Source organism: Panthera pardus, unplaced genomic scaffold (assembly GCF_024362965.1).
Source record: "Panthera pardus isolate Hobbes unplaced genomic scaffold, ASM2436296v1 HiC_scaffold_2, whole genome shotgun sequence".
NCBI classification, from domain to species: domain Eukaryota; kingdom Metazoa; phylum Chordata; class Mammalia; order Carnivora; family Felidae; genus Panthera; species Panthera pardus.
Genome location: NW_026526765.1, coordinates 131,745,477 through 131,762,727, shown reverse-complemented (window position 1 = coordinate 131,762,727; position 17,251 = coordinate 131,745,477). Strand labels below are relative to the sequence as shown.

The window sequence follows — 17,251 nt, the reverse complement described above, 5'->3', positions numbered from 1 at the left end:
TTTTATTTTTTTTTCTCAAGTTTTCATTTGAATTCTAAGTTAGTTAACCTATAAGGTAATATTGGTTTCAGAAGTAGAAACCAGTGATTCATCACTTATATACAACCGCCAATGCTCATCACAAGTGCCCTTCTTAATGCCCATCCCCCATCTAGCCCATCCCCCACCCACCTCCCTCCATCAATCCTCAGTTTGTTCTCTATCATTAAGAGTCTGCTTTGTGGTTTGTGGCCACCTCTTCCTCCTCGTCCTCCTCCCCTTCTTCCTCCTCTTCTTCTTCTTCTTTTGTTTATTATCAACACATAAATGTACAACTTTAGAGCCATTTTTGAGCTATTCAGAAAGATTCTCAGTGGATACCCATGGACAGCTTCCCTGTAAGCCCATACCTACCACACACACACCTCAACCTGTCCGTTTGGCCTTCATTTGAGCTGTCTCGGGCCAGTATCAACACAACTGACATGGTCATTCTTTCTGTGTTTGATAGTCTCAAAACCCTTCCACTTCCACAGTCTCATATCACCTCAACTACAATCTTGTGGGAGAAGTGTCAAACCTGCGTTTTATAAGAGACGAGATTGAGGTGCAGAGCCGTCGGAAGACCTGTCAGAATAAAAACCTGAGTGAGAGCCTCCATGATCTAAACGTATTCTGGTGTTCTTTCCACCCTCATTTTCATCTTCTCATTACCGGCATGAGAGTTTGGTAGATTCCAGATGTTGACAGAAACAGGAGCAGTTTCTCTCTTCTCCCCTCCAAGCTCAGCGTATTCTTTTTCACCTCCAGTCTCCAAGAGTGAATACAGAAAATGCATGATGTAAGTAAGGGCAAACACAGTTGCGCCCGCTGTGCCAGTAAAGGCGAATGTCCTAAGGTCATGCCAGTTTGCCCATTTAAGTTCATGTGGCTTCTCTGTAAGATAAGAAATGCTGACAGCCAAGAGTCTGCTTGGAATTCTCTCTTTCTCTCTCTCTCTGCCCCTCACACTCATGCTTTCTCCTTCTCTCTCAAATAAAGTTAATCAATCAATCAATAAAAAATAAATGAAATAGAGGCCAACCCTAGAACTCTTGATTAAGAATATTCATGGGCTAATTATCCTTTCTTAGTAAGTAATGTTGGTAGAATGTCTTTCCTCTATCACAGTGTTCCAGAGCACAAGACCTGATTTCTCCAGCGTTGCCTTGGATCATGTCAGCCCCAGGAAGCCCCAGCTCCTCTAGGGTCTGGACAGGAGGAGCCTGGTTCCATAGGCATTGGCATCAAACCCACTTGGAGGCGATTATAACCTCCTGCAAGCTTTTAGTTTCACCTCAGCCTCAGAGGCATTCCTGGAATGAATCTCTCAAATGCCCACTCTCCAATCCCGCCACGTGAGGCACCGAGGCACAATGTGGCAACATCACCTTTTAAGTTTTACACTCACCAAACACTCTTTGAATTGTTAACCATAGCAAGAGAGGGGTGGAGAGGGAGTAGAAAGGGGGCAGGGGAGGCAGAATTAAAGGATGGCTCTTACTTCCCTGTAACTTGGCGTTAAATTCTCACCACCAGATGGCAGGTGTGCACCAGGATGGGAAACTACTTCCTAAACGATTTGAGAGATGTCGTTCTTTGGTGTCAAAACAGGGAAATCCTGACAAATGAGCGGAGAACTTGCAGAGAACTGGAGTGATTAATTGTGCTGATGAAGCCCTAGCATGGGGAGCAGGGCCCTGCCGAGACTGTCGAGCATGCTGAGGTGCAGGAAGGTGACAGTAATTGAGGTCCCATACTGAGAAGTCTTCAGATGGAGCAGCTCAAGCTGCGCACCCAGAACTCATTAACCAAGTCCTCCATGCAGTCTCTGCTCAAATTGTGGCTCATGGTTGTTAAGAAATGCAGAATTCCAGGACAGCTCAATCCGAATCTTCTTGTTTAACAAGCTCCCCGACTGATTTCTTTCTCTCTTCAGGTTGAGAAAAGATCTTGAAGAGTGTGGGCTCCTTAGCAAACTCTTTCAAAGCTGGGGTTCAGGGATGAGGGGGCCCATAAAGATCCGGGGTTGTTTTGCGAATGTCAAAATACTCACTCCAGGCTCTCATGGATGCGCAGTCTACTTGGTAGCATTTCCCTCTGGAATGAAAAGGCAGATATGGAGATCTAAGTGCTCTCTTTGTCCAGGCTGTATCTCCCTGCCTTTATACTGTCCTTGGTAACACTAAACTCATGAGCAGTATAACCCTTAACATATTGAAAACCTGATCTTTATTTAATAATGACTTAGTTTAAAATGTTGTGCTGAGGGGTGCGTGGGTGGCTCAGTCTGACTACAGCTCAGGCGGGTCGTGATCTTGCGGTCCGTGAGTTCGAGCCCCACGTCGGGCTCTGTGCTGACAGCTCAGAGCCTGGAGCCTGCTTTGGATTCTGTGTCTCCCTCTCTCTCTGCCCCTCCCCTGCTTGCTGTCTCTCTGTCTCAAAAAGAAATAAACATGGAAAAAAAATGGTTGTACTGAAATTGGTACTGCATTTTAAATGGAATCTTAGAAATATGTTTTGTGCAGGAAGAAATACTGAGAAAGCCTGGGCCATGATGGGTAATACAATAGTGATTTCTTGTGTGTCAGCAAGATTTTTGTGTGAGTTAGAGGTTAGCATTCTTGCCACATATTGTCTTTAACACTGGTTTCTGGGATACAAAGTGAATCCATCTGATCCCAAATTTATGTCTCAGGTTTCAATTCTACAGCCACCGACTTGAGTGAGGAGAAAAGGAGCTACTGATCTGCCTCCAGAAAATAGTGTTGGGGCAAATTCAATCAGCCATTGATCAGGAGTACTAAGTCAGTCTCATTCAGGTTCGTATTTTAACTCTGAATTTCCTGCACCCTTTTCTGGAGGGGATACAAGTCTGGGAAGGATAAGTCCATCCAGATAATCTTCTGCACACCCATGGCAGGGGGAGTGGCATTCCTTTGTTGGTGGCATCAGTGCTATGTTGTACTGGCTCCTATGGTGACACAATAGTCACCCATACAGTGTTCTGGGATTGCCAGCCATTGGCTGTCTTCCAAAGGTCCCCATGCCTCACTGTAATGTGCATCTCCTTCAGTCTGTGACTTTCTTTTGGTCAAGTGGCCTCTCGGGATGGTCATCAGCTCACTTTCCAAGTTTATTTTCACAGCTTCCCCTGGAGCCATGGGAACAGTATGGACCCCTTCGATGCTACTCCCATGCCACAGGGAACAGTGGGTAAAACATGACTCTTCTGTCGTCCACATGTGCCGTTTTTTTATTTTTACTCTTTCCCCAGAACTCCTTGAAGGGGGTACATCTCTGAGGTTTCTGTTCTTAAGCTACATCCAAGGAATGGCAAATTTGTTTCATCTCTCAGAAACCCCCTATTTTTCAAGGTACCCACTTAAATTACCTTCCTTTCCCTTCTTCACCCACCCTTGGGCATAAGTGAGAATCTCCATTCCTCTGTCCATCTAAAGCAATATTCCTTAGTCAGCTGTGTCCTCCTAGAGCTTGATTTTTTTTTTTTTTTAATCATTCCAAGGCAGGAAGGCAATTGGTGTGATCTGGTATACCCCTTTTGAGTCTGTCCTGTTTTGTGATAAGAGCAGCTTCTTTGAATGATGCGATTTAGATTCTGGTCCTTGCCCTCCGTGGAAGTCTCCTTCACGTTTGTCAATGCAGTCTGAGGTAGAAATCATTTGGGATGATGGCAGGAGATATGCTAGGGAAAGAGAAAGAGATCAATTATCAGTATTTCATTAGTCCTTCCCATTTTGTCTTGCCACATATATGGGTACCCATGGAGAGTGAATCATGGCATCATCTTAACCCCTTTTATCTATTTCATTGCATTTCCTTTGAGAACCTATCCACAAGGAAATGATCAATGTTACCACTTTCATCTAGACTGTAAGGCATTTCTGGAATCTCCCCAGAGTGTTAGGAACCATTGTGGGAAACGCTGAGTAAAATGTATTTGACAAGAGTCAAAACTATAGCCATAGAGAAAAGATCAACTGTGGCCAAGGTTTGGGGAGATTTGAGTGCATGCTTACAAAAGGGCAGCCTGAAGGAGTTTTGGCGGTGATGGAATTGCTCTATATCCTAATTCTGCTGGTAAATACACAGATCTATGCATGCATTAAAACCTTAAAAACTATGCACCAAAATGTCAGTTTTATTGGACTCTATCATCTCTCTATCTATCTGTCTATCTATCTATCCATCCATCCATCCTTGAATGGTATATGAAAGCTTATTCTCAGAAAGTTCTACATCAAATAGTTTCTATAAGTAGGCTTAAATGAGCTGCCTTTTAAAACGTAGGTGAAGGAGTACCTGGGTGACTTAGTTAAGTGTCTGACTCTTGATTTCAGCTCACGTCATGATCTCACACTTTGTGAGTTTGAGCCCCATGTCAGGCTCTGCACTGACAGCGTAGAGACTACTTGGGATTCTGTCTCTCTCTCTCTCTCTGCCCCTTACCCTCACTCTCTGTCTCTCAAAATAAATATAAATGAACTTAAAAAAAAGGAAAAGAAAAAGTAAGTGAAAGTTGGGATTATTTTAGAGTTCTGTGTTGTGTTTATGTCCTGAGATAGGCTGGTTCTACCACCTGCAGATGAATTCCTAAAACAAATATTCCAGAGGATTTCCATGAATTCTTTATCACCAAAAACAATAGTACGATGTCCAGCCTATAGATTCATTAATCTTTTTACTAGTGTACCCATTTAATATTTGGGAACTCTTTCCATTTCATTCAGTATTTTAAAACAGTTTGGTTGTTCCCACTCTCTTACCCAAAATTATGCTCTAAAATTGCATCCCGTTGTATCTAGTATAGGTGTTTGTTGTGTCAAGAAAATCAAAGAATGTACCTGAAGGTGCATCAGCCTGTTTTACGCAAGGGGCTTCTTTTGTTAATATCTTGTATTTGCTACAATCCCAGAAGTGTTGATCCAAGTACAGCAGGAGGTATTCGCTATGGCATAGACTCCCCTTGTTCAGCCAATAAGTAATTGAAAGCAATTACCAAGCAGGAATTAGTAATTCTATTACCTAAAAACCACCTTAGCAAGAAAGCCTAGGGACTTTTGTGGCACAGCTGTGGCCTTAGCAGTGGATTCAGCAGTAGTCGCTAGAGTTAAGGGGCACTGTTGTCACATGCCTTAACATGGACAGAAAGCAAATAGCGAAAAGGCAAAAGGAATAAAGGTTTCATACTGGAGATGAAGATCTTGATCTGTGAACTGTCCGCCTCAAGATCGTGTCTGCTTCTGGGGAGGAGCTTACCTAGTCAATTTTTTTTTTTTTTTTTTGCCGGTTGTTTTGAGAAATAACTGACGTGCATCACTACACGGATTTAAGGTATACAGCATGGTGGTTTGATTTCCATATATGGCAAAATGATGACCACAATAAGTTCAGCTGACATCCATTTTCTTGTACAGCAATAATAGAAAAAAAGAAGCAAATATTCTCCTGGTGATAAGAAGTCATAGGATTTACTTTCTCACCAGGGTTCCTGTGTATCCCGTGGCAGTGCCAGCCACAGTCATCATGGCACCGCACACCACTAGCCCTCATTTACCTTACATAACTGGAAGTTTGTACCTTGTGACCACCTTCCCTTCTCCCAGACCCTCCACCTCTTGTAACTACAGGTCTGAATTTTTTTTTTTTTTTGGTAAGTTTTTTTTAAGGTTCCACATGGAAGCAAGATCAAACCATATTTGTCTTTCACTGTTGGGCTTATTTCACAATCCCACCAATAATGCGTAAGGGTTCCCTTTTCTCCACATCCACGCCAGCATTCATTGTCTCTTAGTTTTTGTATGATGACAGATAGCAGAGAGAAAAAGCAAGTAGCGAAGAAGAAAAGGGAATAAAAGTTTTCATACTGGAAATGGAGATGGCATGACATCTCATTCTGGTTTTAATTTGCATTGCCCTAATGCGTAGTGATTTGGAGCATCTTCTCATGAACCTGTTGGCCTTTCATATATCTCCTGTGGAGATATAGCTATTCAGGTCTTTTATACATTTTAATTAATTAATTTTAATTTTTAGAGAGAGAGAGCACGCTAGTAGGGGAGAGAGGCAGGGGGACAGAGGGAGAATCTCAAGCAAGCTCCACATTCAGCGCAGAGCCCGATGGGTAGCAGCTCAACCCCACAACCTTGGGATCATGACCTGACCCAAAATCAAGAGTCAGATGCTCAACCTAAGGAGCCACCCAGTTGCCCGTATCCGTTTTTAATTGGGTTATTGGTTTTTTTGCTGTTGAGTTGAATGAGCTCTTTATATATGTCTGATATTAATCTTTTATCAGATATATGCTTTGCATATATTTTTTCCCATTCTGCAGGTGGTCTTTTCGCTTTGTTGATGGTTTCTTTTGTCCTGCAGAAGCTTTTTAGTTTGATGTACTTCCATGTGTTTATTTTTTATTGTAATTCTGTATTTTTTAAGTGTCACAGCCAAAAAAAATCATTACCGAGACCCATGTCGATGAGCTTTATTCCTGTTTTCTTTCAGGAGTTCTATGGTTTTGTCTCGCATTTAAGTCTTTAATCCATTTTGAGTTAATTCTGTGAGTGTAAGATATCAGTTCAGTTTTATTTTTTTGTATGTTAATATCTAATTGCTTCAGCATCATTTATTGAAAAGGCTCTCTTTTCTTCATTGAGTATTCTTGGCTCCCCGTCAGATATTAGTTGACCATATATTCATGGGTTTATTTCTGGGCTCTCAATTCCATTTGCCTGTTTTTGTGCCAGTACCATACTGTTTTGATAGCTATAGCTATATAGGATAGCTTGAAATCAAGAAGTGGGATGCTTTGTTCTCCTTTCTCAGGATTTATTTGCCTATTTGAGGTCTTTCGTGGTTCCATGATTGTGTTTTCTATTTCCGTTAAAATATCATTGGAATTTTGATAGGGATTGCAATGAATCTATAGATGGCTTTATCTTAACAATATTCATTCTTCCAGTCTGTGATCGCGAGATACCTTTCCTGCAGCTTTACTGAATCCATTGATTAGATCTAACAGTTTTTTCGTTAAATCTTTAGGACTTTCCATCTATGAAATCATGTCATCTGCACATATCAACAATTTTACTTCTGCCTTTCCATTCTGTTGAATGGAAGTGGTGAGAGTGGGTGCCCTTGTCTTGTTCCTGATCTTAGAGGAAAATATTTCAACCCTTCATCATTGAGTACAATTTTAGCTATGGGCTTGTCATATATGGCCTTTATTATGTTGAGATGTGTTTCTTTTCTGCCTAATTTGTTGAGTTTTATCATGAATGGATGTTGAAATCTGTCGAATGCTTTTTCTGTGTCTATTGAGATGATTGTATGATTTCTTTCTTTCTTTCAATGAATGTGATGTATCACATTAATTTGCATATGTTGATGAGTGAGGCCATGGGCTGTGCTCTCTGTTCAAGTGCCACTGTACATAGGACTGTTGAATGGGCTACGTAGCTCCAGTGTGCTTTGGTCAGGTTCTCTGTCAGACAGGCTGAAGGCTGTATTTAGCAATGAGGGAGCAGGGCTGCACATTTGATCCCCTGCGCAGGTGCAGCACGAGAAGCAGCTTTAAAGCTCTTAAAGCTCTTTGCTCCCTTAACTTGTGCTGACCCACCAACCCACATCCCAAATTCTCTGACCAAACAGGACCACTGGCTTTGTTTTGCCAACTATCAGCTCTGCACACCTGCCTCATAGCCTGAGTGCCACTGGAGTTGTTTTTCCAATACAAGTTGTGTCCCCAGCCTTTATGGTCACATGGAGCCCGAAGACTCTGCACAGCAGTTGGGGCTATGTCTCAGCTCCTTTGCCTGGGAGGGAGTGGGGGGGGGGCGCGGAGGAGCTACTCCAAGCTACCCTCCATTTCCCCAATAGTCTCTGCAGCTGGGATGGGCTGAGAGCTACCTTCAGTCTTGGCTACCATTGAACCGCCCTGCCTGTGTGTAGCCCGTGAATGCTCTGTGCTGGTAGTTGTGCTCTCGGCACATCAGCTCTGCCCCCTTGCCTCTCTGCTCCACTGCTGGTAAGTCACACTGCTTCCGGGAGTCATTGCCAGCCCTTCTGGTCAGATAGGCCTGGAAGACATTCTCCAAGTGGCTGGGTCTTTGATTTAGCTCTTTGCCTGGGCATAGGCAAACCAGGCTGTAGAGGTGACAAAATTTATTTGAGGAACTAAATCAGATATGTACCCCCACTGAGTTCCCCGGTCAGAACGCACCCCTGACTTGGTTCTGCAGATGAGCAAAAACCACTAGTTAAGATTTCTACTCAAGCACTGCAGACATGAATTCAGTTTGCCAAGGTCCTTGTGCCGGTTGTTGCAAGCCCCTCTCACCTTCTTCATCACAGTCACATTCCTAGTGGCTGGGCGCCATAGACCTCCCTGAGTCCATAATGGTGTGAGATCAGAGTAAGGGCTCCTGCCAAGTGATCCACAATGCTGGGGGTGGGGCAGCTTGACATCCCCCCAGGTTCTCTTTTTCCGCTGGAGGAAGTGGAGGCTAAGGAGACCTCTCCAGGTGGTGCTGTCCTGATGCAGTGGAGGGGCAATGCAGTCAGCCTGTAGCTGCCTCTCTTACACTTCTAATGCAGACTTGCCTTGGTGTCTGTGGTGCAGGGTAGGGGCTTCAGCCTTACCTCCGTGTTCTAGGATTCTCTCAGTGGTGTCTTGTTCTTGCACAGTTGTTAGTTGTTCTTCTTTTGAGGGGGAGTGATGTCAGGAAGAATCTATGTTGCCATCTTGCTGACATCACTCCCTCTCTGGTCAATTTTACTTTTAGATCTCTAGGTGGCATGTAGTTCCAAGAGGCTGGTGGAGTCCTTTTTCACTGAGAGGTGTGGACTGAAAGTTCAGGACCCTTGAATTTGGCTGCTGTCTGGGTACCGTGGAGAACCTGGCATGATCCCTTCCACGTAGGTTCAAGACTGGACTTTAGGGGCACCTGGGTGGCTCAGTCGGTTGAGCATCTGATTTCGGCTCAGGTCATGATCTCACAGTTTGTGAGTTCAAGCCCCACGTCAGGCTCCATGCTGATAGCTCAGAGCCTGGAGCCCGCTTCGGATTCTGTGTCTCCATCTCTCTCTGCCCCTCCCCAGCTTGTGCTCTGTCTCTCTGTCTCTCAAAAATGAATAAATGTTAAAAAAAATTTTTTTTAAGACTGGGCTTTATTCTTAGTGATTCCAAATCAGAAGTGTGGGAGAAAATTGAAAACATTTAGAAAGTTGTAGCCTGATATTTGAGGAAATTAGAAGAGTTCAGGTTCCAGTTTGGTTTAGGGGTATATAACAAAACTTCAAAGACAATGAAGAAGACTAAAATCTAATATTCACAAAGTTATGTTATCATTTTCTACTCAAACATAGCTTTTTACTCTATAATAGCCCTCATTTCTATCAAAGATATTGAGAGCAGGACTAATTTGTTTGCAAAATAAGTCTAATCTCAACTTGGCCTGGTTATTTACATAAGTACAGAAAGAGTAGTGATTGACCATATAGGCTCTTATAAAATTTGCTTTGCGAAATCTATTAATAAAGAATCTTAGTTCAGTCTTATAAAGCCTCTCTAGGTTAAAAGGCCCACTCAAGGACCACCATCTGACTTCACCTGGAATACTTGTATACATTTGGGGTTAAATCCTCTTTTGTTGTTGTTGTTGTTTTGTTTTGTTTTGTTTTTCAGTTTTATTTTTTATTTTTTATATTAAATATAATTTATTGTCAAATTGGTTTCCACACAACACCCACTGTTCATCCCAACAGGTTCCCTCCTCAATTCCCATCACCCATTTTCCCCTCCCTCCCATCCCCCATCAACCCTCAGTTCATTCTCAGTTTTTAAGAGTCTCTTATGGTTTGCCTCCTTCCTTCTCTGTAACTTTTTTTCCCCTTCCCCTCCCCCATGGTCTTCTGTTAAGTTTCTCAGGATCCACATAAGAGTGAAAACATATGGTATCTTTCTCTGTATGACTTATTTCACTTAGCATCACACTCTCCAGTTCCATCCACGTTGCTACAAAAGGCCATATTTCATTCTTTCTCATTGCCACGTAGTATTCCATTGTGTATATAAACCACAATTTCTTTATCCATTCATCAGTTGATGGACATTTAGGCTCTTCCTATAATTTGGCTATTGTTGAAAGTGCTGCTATCAACATTGGGGTACAAGTGCCCCTATGCATCAGTACTCCTGTATCCCTTGGGTAAATTCCTAGCAGTGCTACTGCTGGGTCATAGGGTAGGTCTATTTTTAATTGTTTGAGGAACCTCCACACTGTTTTCCAGAGCGGCTGCACCAGTTTGCATTCCCACCAACCGTGCAAGAGGGTTCCCGTTTCTCCACATCCTCTCCAGCATCTATAGTCTCCTGATTTGTTCATTTTAGCCACTCTGGCTGGCGTGAGGTGATATCTGAGTGTGGTTTTGATTTGTATTTCCCTGATGAGTGACGCTGAGCATCTTTTCATGTGTCTGTTGGCCATGTTAAATCCTCTTTTTTTGAGGTCTCCACAATATCCTGAGGTTCCCAGGACTGCCAGGAAGTAACCTTTCTTACTCACCTGGTAAAGCTTCAAGGTATCCTGTCAGCAGGATATCAGGCCAGCTTTTTCAAGGGCATTTTATTGTCTCCATAAAGTCAACATTAGTTCCTTCAGTCTATCTGGTTATATCTGATTTTATGCTTATTCTCAAAAATGATAGTCTAGTCAAAGCCGTGTTTCTAGTTGTGTCCTATTATAAGGAGATCTGATTCCTATTGAACCTGTGCAAATAATTATATTGCTATGAAATTAAGAATGCTCAATAAGTTTCTGAATTATGGGGGGATTATATAGGGAGAAAAAGTAAATGTTTCCATTCTTTTGACAAAGGTATATTTACAACATTAAGTCATAGGTAATTAAGAAAAAAGAGAAGAAACTTCCCTTAAATCTAGAAAATCAAAACAATAAGGAATGCTTCACAGAAAAAGTTGTAAAAGTAATCATAATTATCCTCATCATTTCATTCAAAACCTTTTTATTCTCATTTTCTTGAATCCAGTTTTTCCATTAGTTCTGGAAATTCTTCTCCCATTCAGTTCCATGATCTTCAAGTTATCAGAAATCTGTATTCCAGAGTTGTTCTCAAAGTCTTTTCCATGAATCTCCTGAAGATGAAGCATTTTTGCAAAAGTTTCAGAGTAAATAGCTACAAATGACAAAAGGACTTTTTAAAAAATGGCCATGGTTAGGAGCATCTGAGTGACTTAGTCGGTTAAGTGTCTGACTCTTGGTTTCAGCTCAGGTCATGATCTCACGTTCGTGAGAGGTGCTTGAGATTCTCTCTGTCCCTTTCTCTCTGCCCTCCCTGGTTCTCTCTCTCTCTCTCTCCATGCATGCCACGTTTAAAGCTGAGAGTTCATTTGATAAGGAAATGCAGTTATTTCCATGGCATACAATAATTTAGAATAATAATTGGACAGTGAGAGTACTAACAAATTTTTAGAAACTTCACACAATTTCTGGAATACCTATATCAGTAACATATAGCCATACACATGTGCCCTAATAAGGTTTGTTATCACTTCTTGCTTGGTAATGCTTCCCATGGCATTTAACATACCAAGTAAACCAGAATAGTTTAATATTTCTCCTTTACAAGATGGAGACAAATTCTTTGAGATTTTTTTTTTCAGGGACCTTCTGGGAAATCTCCAAGTTACTTTGAAGTCAAATAGACTCCATTTAGAATTTGATTTTGGGAAGTTGTTAAAACATCAAAAGTTTTAAATATCTGACTAAATAGGATCACACAAAGTAATGCAATAATAGCTATTTAACCAAAGTGACAATAGCAGATTTTAAAGGCAAATACAGAAGGTTACATAGTTTTGGACAAAACTTAGCTCTTAATATTGAGAAGAGTAGATTTTCTTAAGTAATGAGAAACCTGATAAAGATAACGTGAGGCACAAGAAATAATTTTAAGACACAAGATCTTGGTTTTCTAGGGAGGTTATTTAAATGGTTAAAACACATGCACACACACACACACACACCTTCCACAATCTGTTATCAAGAGCAGATCAATAGTCCAAGAGCATTTTGTTCTTTTAAAAAAATTATTTATTTATTAGAGAGAGAGAGAGGGAGAGAGACAGAGGAGGATGAGAGGCAGAGAGAGAGAGGAGATAGAAACCCAAGCAGGCTTTGTACTGTCAGCACAGAGCCCAATGTGGGGCTATATCCTGTGAACCATGAAATCATGACCTGAGCTGAAATCAGCAGTCAGACACTTAACCAACTGGGCCACCCAGGTGCATTTTGTCCTTCTAACCCAGAAAAAAAAAAAAAAAAGACAACAAATTCTAATTTTGCACCAGTGTAGTTTTGATATTAAGACACATTCTTTTAAAATTTAAATATCTTAACCAGCTTGACCACACATAACATTCCTTACCCAAGATTCCTTTTCTGCAACACTCTTATCCATTCTTGCTTTTCCTCCTTCTCACTCTGAAACGACCAGTCATTTTACTTTAAGTCACAGTTACTCTCTTTTTTACACCTTAACAACAACAAAAATAAAACATTTCCTTCATACTTTTCCTTTTCTGAATACACATTCAACTTTTTTCAAACATATTTTTCATGTACAGGTATTTTCTTTTGGCCTTAGCTCTCCTAGTAGTTTGAATTGCATATATTGATTAGAATTCTTAGAAACATTCATTTCTAGTGAAATTATTTAACAGTAAGCAGCTTTTGAGCCTGTTGCAATAGCATTCTATACTGTGGTAAGTTTATGAACACATCCAACCATATCATCAATTTTCTTCTTTATATTAGGTAGAAGACCTTCAACTAAGATAGAAATCAAAGATTCTTATGTCCTAGATTTTGAGCTGTGTGTCTTGAGAATGTTTTAGTAAATCCTTCCATAAACAGCTTCAGAGAATTTTTCTTTCCCTCTGGGTATATAGTTTCATTTTCACTTAGGGGAGAAGGCCTGAAAAAAAGTTCCTATCAGGCTCTAAATAGCAGCCTCCAATGTGGCCAACTTCTGACCACCGAGCAACTTAAAAAAAAATTCTTTTGAATATGTTGTCCATTTTCAGCCTGGACAAACAATAATCATTCCTGGAGGCAATGGAAAATCCCATGGTGTCCCCACAGAGGGTGCAGAAGATACTGCCCTCTCAAGATCAAGAGCCATTCCAAAAAATAGCCAGAAGAAACAGAGACTTAGACAATTCCCCTGAGATCTAACAACAGTTAGTAGGGCCCTACCTAGCAGCAAATGGCGGGCAACTCACACTTCTGTTCAGCCATATTTTAGAGCCCCCAACCTGAAGGTTCACCTGCCTGTGCATATAAGAACCTACATGTCCCAGGCAGGCAGAAAGGCAAGCTAGGTTCTCAGCACACACCACTAGACAAATAAAAAGACACTAACTGTTTCTGGGAAAGGATCAATAACCAATTGGTACCCAGAAGCAAATCCATGAGTCACAGTTCAAAGGTCTAATTCTTACAAATGTTTTTCCTGACAATTTGAATTTGGAAAGGAACGATTTTATCTTCCTTTCTCCACTATGTACCATAGAGGGATATCTGGGAGAGCCGACTTCAGTAAGGATTCTTACTTTTTGCTGATTTCTATCAGTTTTTGCCAGATCCTATCTGCAGGCTCTGGAGTGAGTGGGGTGTCCCAGTGGATCTCATCTTGGTCACCAGAAACTGTAGAGGAAGAAAGATTATTTCTCCTCCACCCTTTATGGTGAGTCCTTGGGCAAGACTCCTTTTTCTCAAGAGTATCTCAAAAATGGATATATTTATCAGGTTAAAATTTCTCCACTGTGGCCACTGTAATTCCACTTTAGCGTTGGTAAGATTAACCTAGCTGTTCAGCATTAAAACAAAAGTTTATTTACCCAAGGCTTTATACTGGACCCACTCCAGCTCAGAACCCAGTCCAAATATGGCGGGTTTCAGACTTAGTTCAGAAAAGGAAATGCTCAAATGAAGTCTGAAAGCTCTTAACACAAATGCCGTGGAACTAGGATCTAAGAGGAACATACCCAGGACCTTCCAAGGCAAGGAGAAAGCAGCAAGCTTAAGGGGCTCAACAGGTACCTGTGTCTGCTTGCTCTTTACTCCTGGGGGTGTCTGTGATCTCTTTTGGTTTCCTCTTCTGGTGCTAGACCTCTTCAAGATAAAGTGGGGCATGTTAAAATTTTTAAGAGTGTTTTTGGGAAAATATCAATTTGAATCTTGCACTGCCAAACGAGAAGTGCTTAGGGGCACTCTGTGAACAGGCACCAGGGGAAATATTCCTGCAGAGAAAGCACAGAAACAAAGAAAGGAAATGATCGATTGCCTGTAGCTTAAAGTCTAGTTGGCTTTTTGGTTTGGTTGTCATTAACGTTTTGATTTTGCAGCCTTAAAGCATTTTCAGACTTAGATTTTGGTTTGCTTACGTAGGCCACCATGGCATGAGAGCCCCTTCTTTCTAATGGCCTCCTTGTTTAATTGAACAGCTCAAAGAAAGTATTACAAAAGAACAAATAAACACAAGTAAACTAAAATAACAGTTCAAAAGAAGAAAGGTCATACCTGGTTGAGGATGATCAGAGGTTTCATGGAAGAAGTGATCTCTGAAATATGTCTGAAAGAACCGGTAAAATTTTAGCAGGCAGGGGATGCTTGGGTGGCTCAGCGGGTTAAGTGTCCAACTCTTGAATTTGGCTCAGGTCATGAGCTCTTGGTTTGTGGGACAGAGCCCCACATTGGGCTCTGTGCTGACAGCAAGCAGTCTGCTTGGGATTCTCCCTCTCCCTCTCTGCCCCTGCCCTGCTCACTTGCACATGCATGCATGCACACACACACACTCTCTCTCTGTATCAAAATAAATAAATATTTTTTTAAAAAATTTAGCAGGCAGAGGTAAATGGAAAGAGGCAATTGGTCCATAAAAGCAAGTCAGACCAAACTATTTGCACTATATGCCATGGAGGTTGGCAGCTGCCGTAGGTGTTGAACAGGTGAATGTTGATTTTCTTTTGACATTTACTTGGCTTAAGAAAATAACTGAAAATGGATCTATGCTATAAAAAATTAATAACTCAAGCAAAAGTGAAATTCTGGCTTTGCTTTACTTACAGAGTGATCTCTGTCGGTTTCTTGAGTTCTCAGCCTCACAGAACCAGACAGTTCTGTCCATTTTATCTTTCCCTGCCAAAAATCAACCAGCAGAGACAATAGGTCAGAAGTCGGGAGGCTAGAATTCAGCCTCAATTAGTTACTACCGGTGTGACCTTGGGAAAGTCTCCCACTCAGCTGGAACTTCTTCATCCATTAAAAAATAATGAATCATTTCAGGCCTTCTTCACAACACTGGAATGATCACATGAGTGAACATTCTGCAGGAATTCTTTGTAAGCAGTGAAGTGTTCTGCCAAAGAAAGACAGCTTTATTCTACCATTTTCCATTGCCCCCCACCTCCTCTGCAGCATAATTATGGTAAATGTGAAAGTGTATAAGGATGTGGTGGCATACCATTGTATTTTATGACTCAGCATTTTCACGTGTTACCATGTGCAATGACTGTTGGTAAGGATACATGTCCCTAGCCTATCAGGAATCCAAAGTGACACTATGCTTTTGTGCTCCTCGGCTATTGCAGGTGGGGATCATTTTCTATTTGCTGGAAGAGCTTTTAACTAGGTTAAACAATTTGAAGCCAGATAGGATATTGAGAATTATGCAGCCACTCTATGCCCGAAAAGAAATGTAGCCTAAGTACTGTGATATAAGCAAGACTTGGGGTATGCAGCTAACTATGATGGAAAAAGTCATTTTGTGCCCCAAGCAAAAAGAGAATTATGAAAGTAATGTGCCATCAGAAAAAATGGGATGGTTTCCACAGAAGAAAAAACTGAACCACAAATATAGTGTAAGCCCATAGTTGGTCTAAGCAGTGAGACATCTCTCTTGATAGTGAGAATTTGGAGATGATACAGAATTTAACAGGTTAAAATGTTACATTACAAAAGAACTGTTTGGGAGAACTGAGTTAACTCAGGACATACTAAACCTCTGTCCTCCTATTTCTGATGGGCTTTCTGAGGGTTTCCACATCCTAAATAGACCAGCTGAAATGAGATTAACTGAGGATAGTATATAGTTCTGGCCCTAAGAAAAACTGAGAAATTTACTAAGCCTTTTTTTTTTTTAATAGTTACTTCTCTCCTTCTAAAACCTACCATGAAATTCTTTTCATTGCCCTTGATGCTTTTTAGACATCTACTTCCTTTCTTTTCTCTTGTCTACCACCCCCCCCCCCGACTTGTATATCTATTTTATATTATGTATGGTCACTTATACCATCCTACATATTCCATTTCCATTTTTTTAATGTTTGTTTATTTTTGAGAGAGAGAGATTGAGAGAGAGAGAGAGAGAGTGAGAGGGGGAGGGACCGAGAGAGAAGGAGACACAGAATCCAAAGCAGGCTCCAGGTTCTGAGCTGTCAGCACAGAACCCGACGCAGGGCTCCAACTGACGAACCATGAGATCATGACCTGAGTTGAAGTCGGACGCTTAACTGACTGAGCCAGCCAGGTGCACCTCCATTTCCATTTTAAATCCTGTCTAGGCTTCAGAGTTTACCTACACTGGGTTGCAATCCCTCTGGAATATTCCTTCTACTCATATGGTGATGATTGATAACAAATTTGTTGACATGCCCTTCAGCTCAAGATATATATTTCTATTTTAAGCTGGCCTTCTGAAAACATACATCAATACAGTGGCACTTCAAGAGTAAGAATTTGACTGTAGAAAACCAACAAAAGGGGATTTTGCAGTAAGCCTTACAGAGGGTGTTTAGTTTTTAGTTTAGCGATTTAAAGCTAACGTGGATGATATCTGATAAAACACACTTTAAATAAAAAAAAACAATCATATAGGTTAAAAGTAAAAGAATTGACAAAGCTGTGCCATGTGAACAGTAACCACACAGATAGCTAGAATAGGCATATAATATCAGACAAAATAGAGGTCAGAGAAAGGAATATCTCTGAGGACAAACAGGGACATTTTGTAATGACAGAGGAGTCAATTTTCAAAAAAAAAAAATCACAATCAAATAAGTATGCACCTAATAATAAATCTTCAAAGTACACAGAGCAAAAATGATAGAATTTAAAGGAGAAATAGACAT

At 41.1% G+C, this 17,251-nt stretch overlaps 2 long non-coding RNA genes across 4 annotated transcripts in view; one reads left to right on the top strand and one right to left on the bottom strand.

The window, feature by feature from the left end:
* Nucleotides 1-386: 386 nt before the first annotated feature.
* On the bottom strand, nt 387-15,327 carry LOC109250910 (uncharacterized). Of its 3 annotated transcripts, XR_002073246.2 has the most exons (5): nt 15,189-15,327; nt 14,643-14,694; nt 12,487-12,594; nt 11,061-11,194; nt 387-3,724 (listed from the first exon to the last, which is right to left on the bottom strand). It is a non-coding gene; the product is annotated as an uncharacterized LOC109250910 (long non-coding RNA). The 3 variants fall into 3 exon arrangements; XR_002073245.2 differs by lacking the exon at nt 15,189-15,327 and having other exon boundaries at nt 14,643-14,896; XR_002073244.2 differs by lacking the exons at nt 14,643-14,694; nt 15,189-15,327 and adding an exon at nt 13,343-13,472.
* The window catches only part of LOC109250911 (uncharacterized), a 74,675-nt gene continuing 71,009 nt past the window's right edge, over nt 13,586-17,251 (top strand). Inside the window, exon 1 of the long non-coding RNA XR_002073247.2 lies at nt 13,586-13,806. This is a non-coding gene — a long non-coding RNA (uncharacterized LOC109250911). The remainder of the gene's footprint in view (nt 13,807-17,251) is intronic.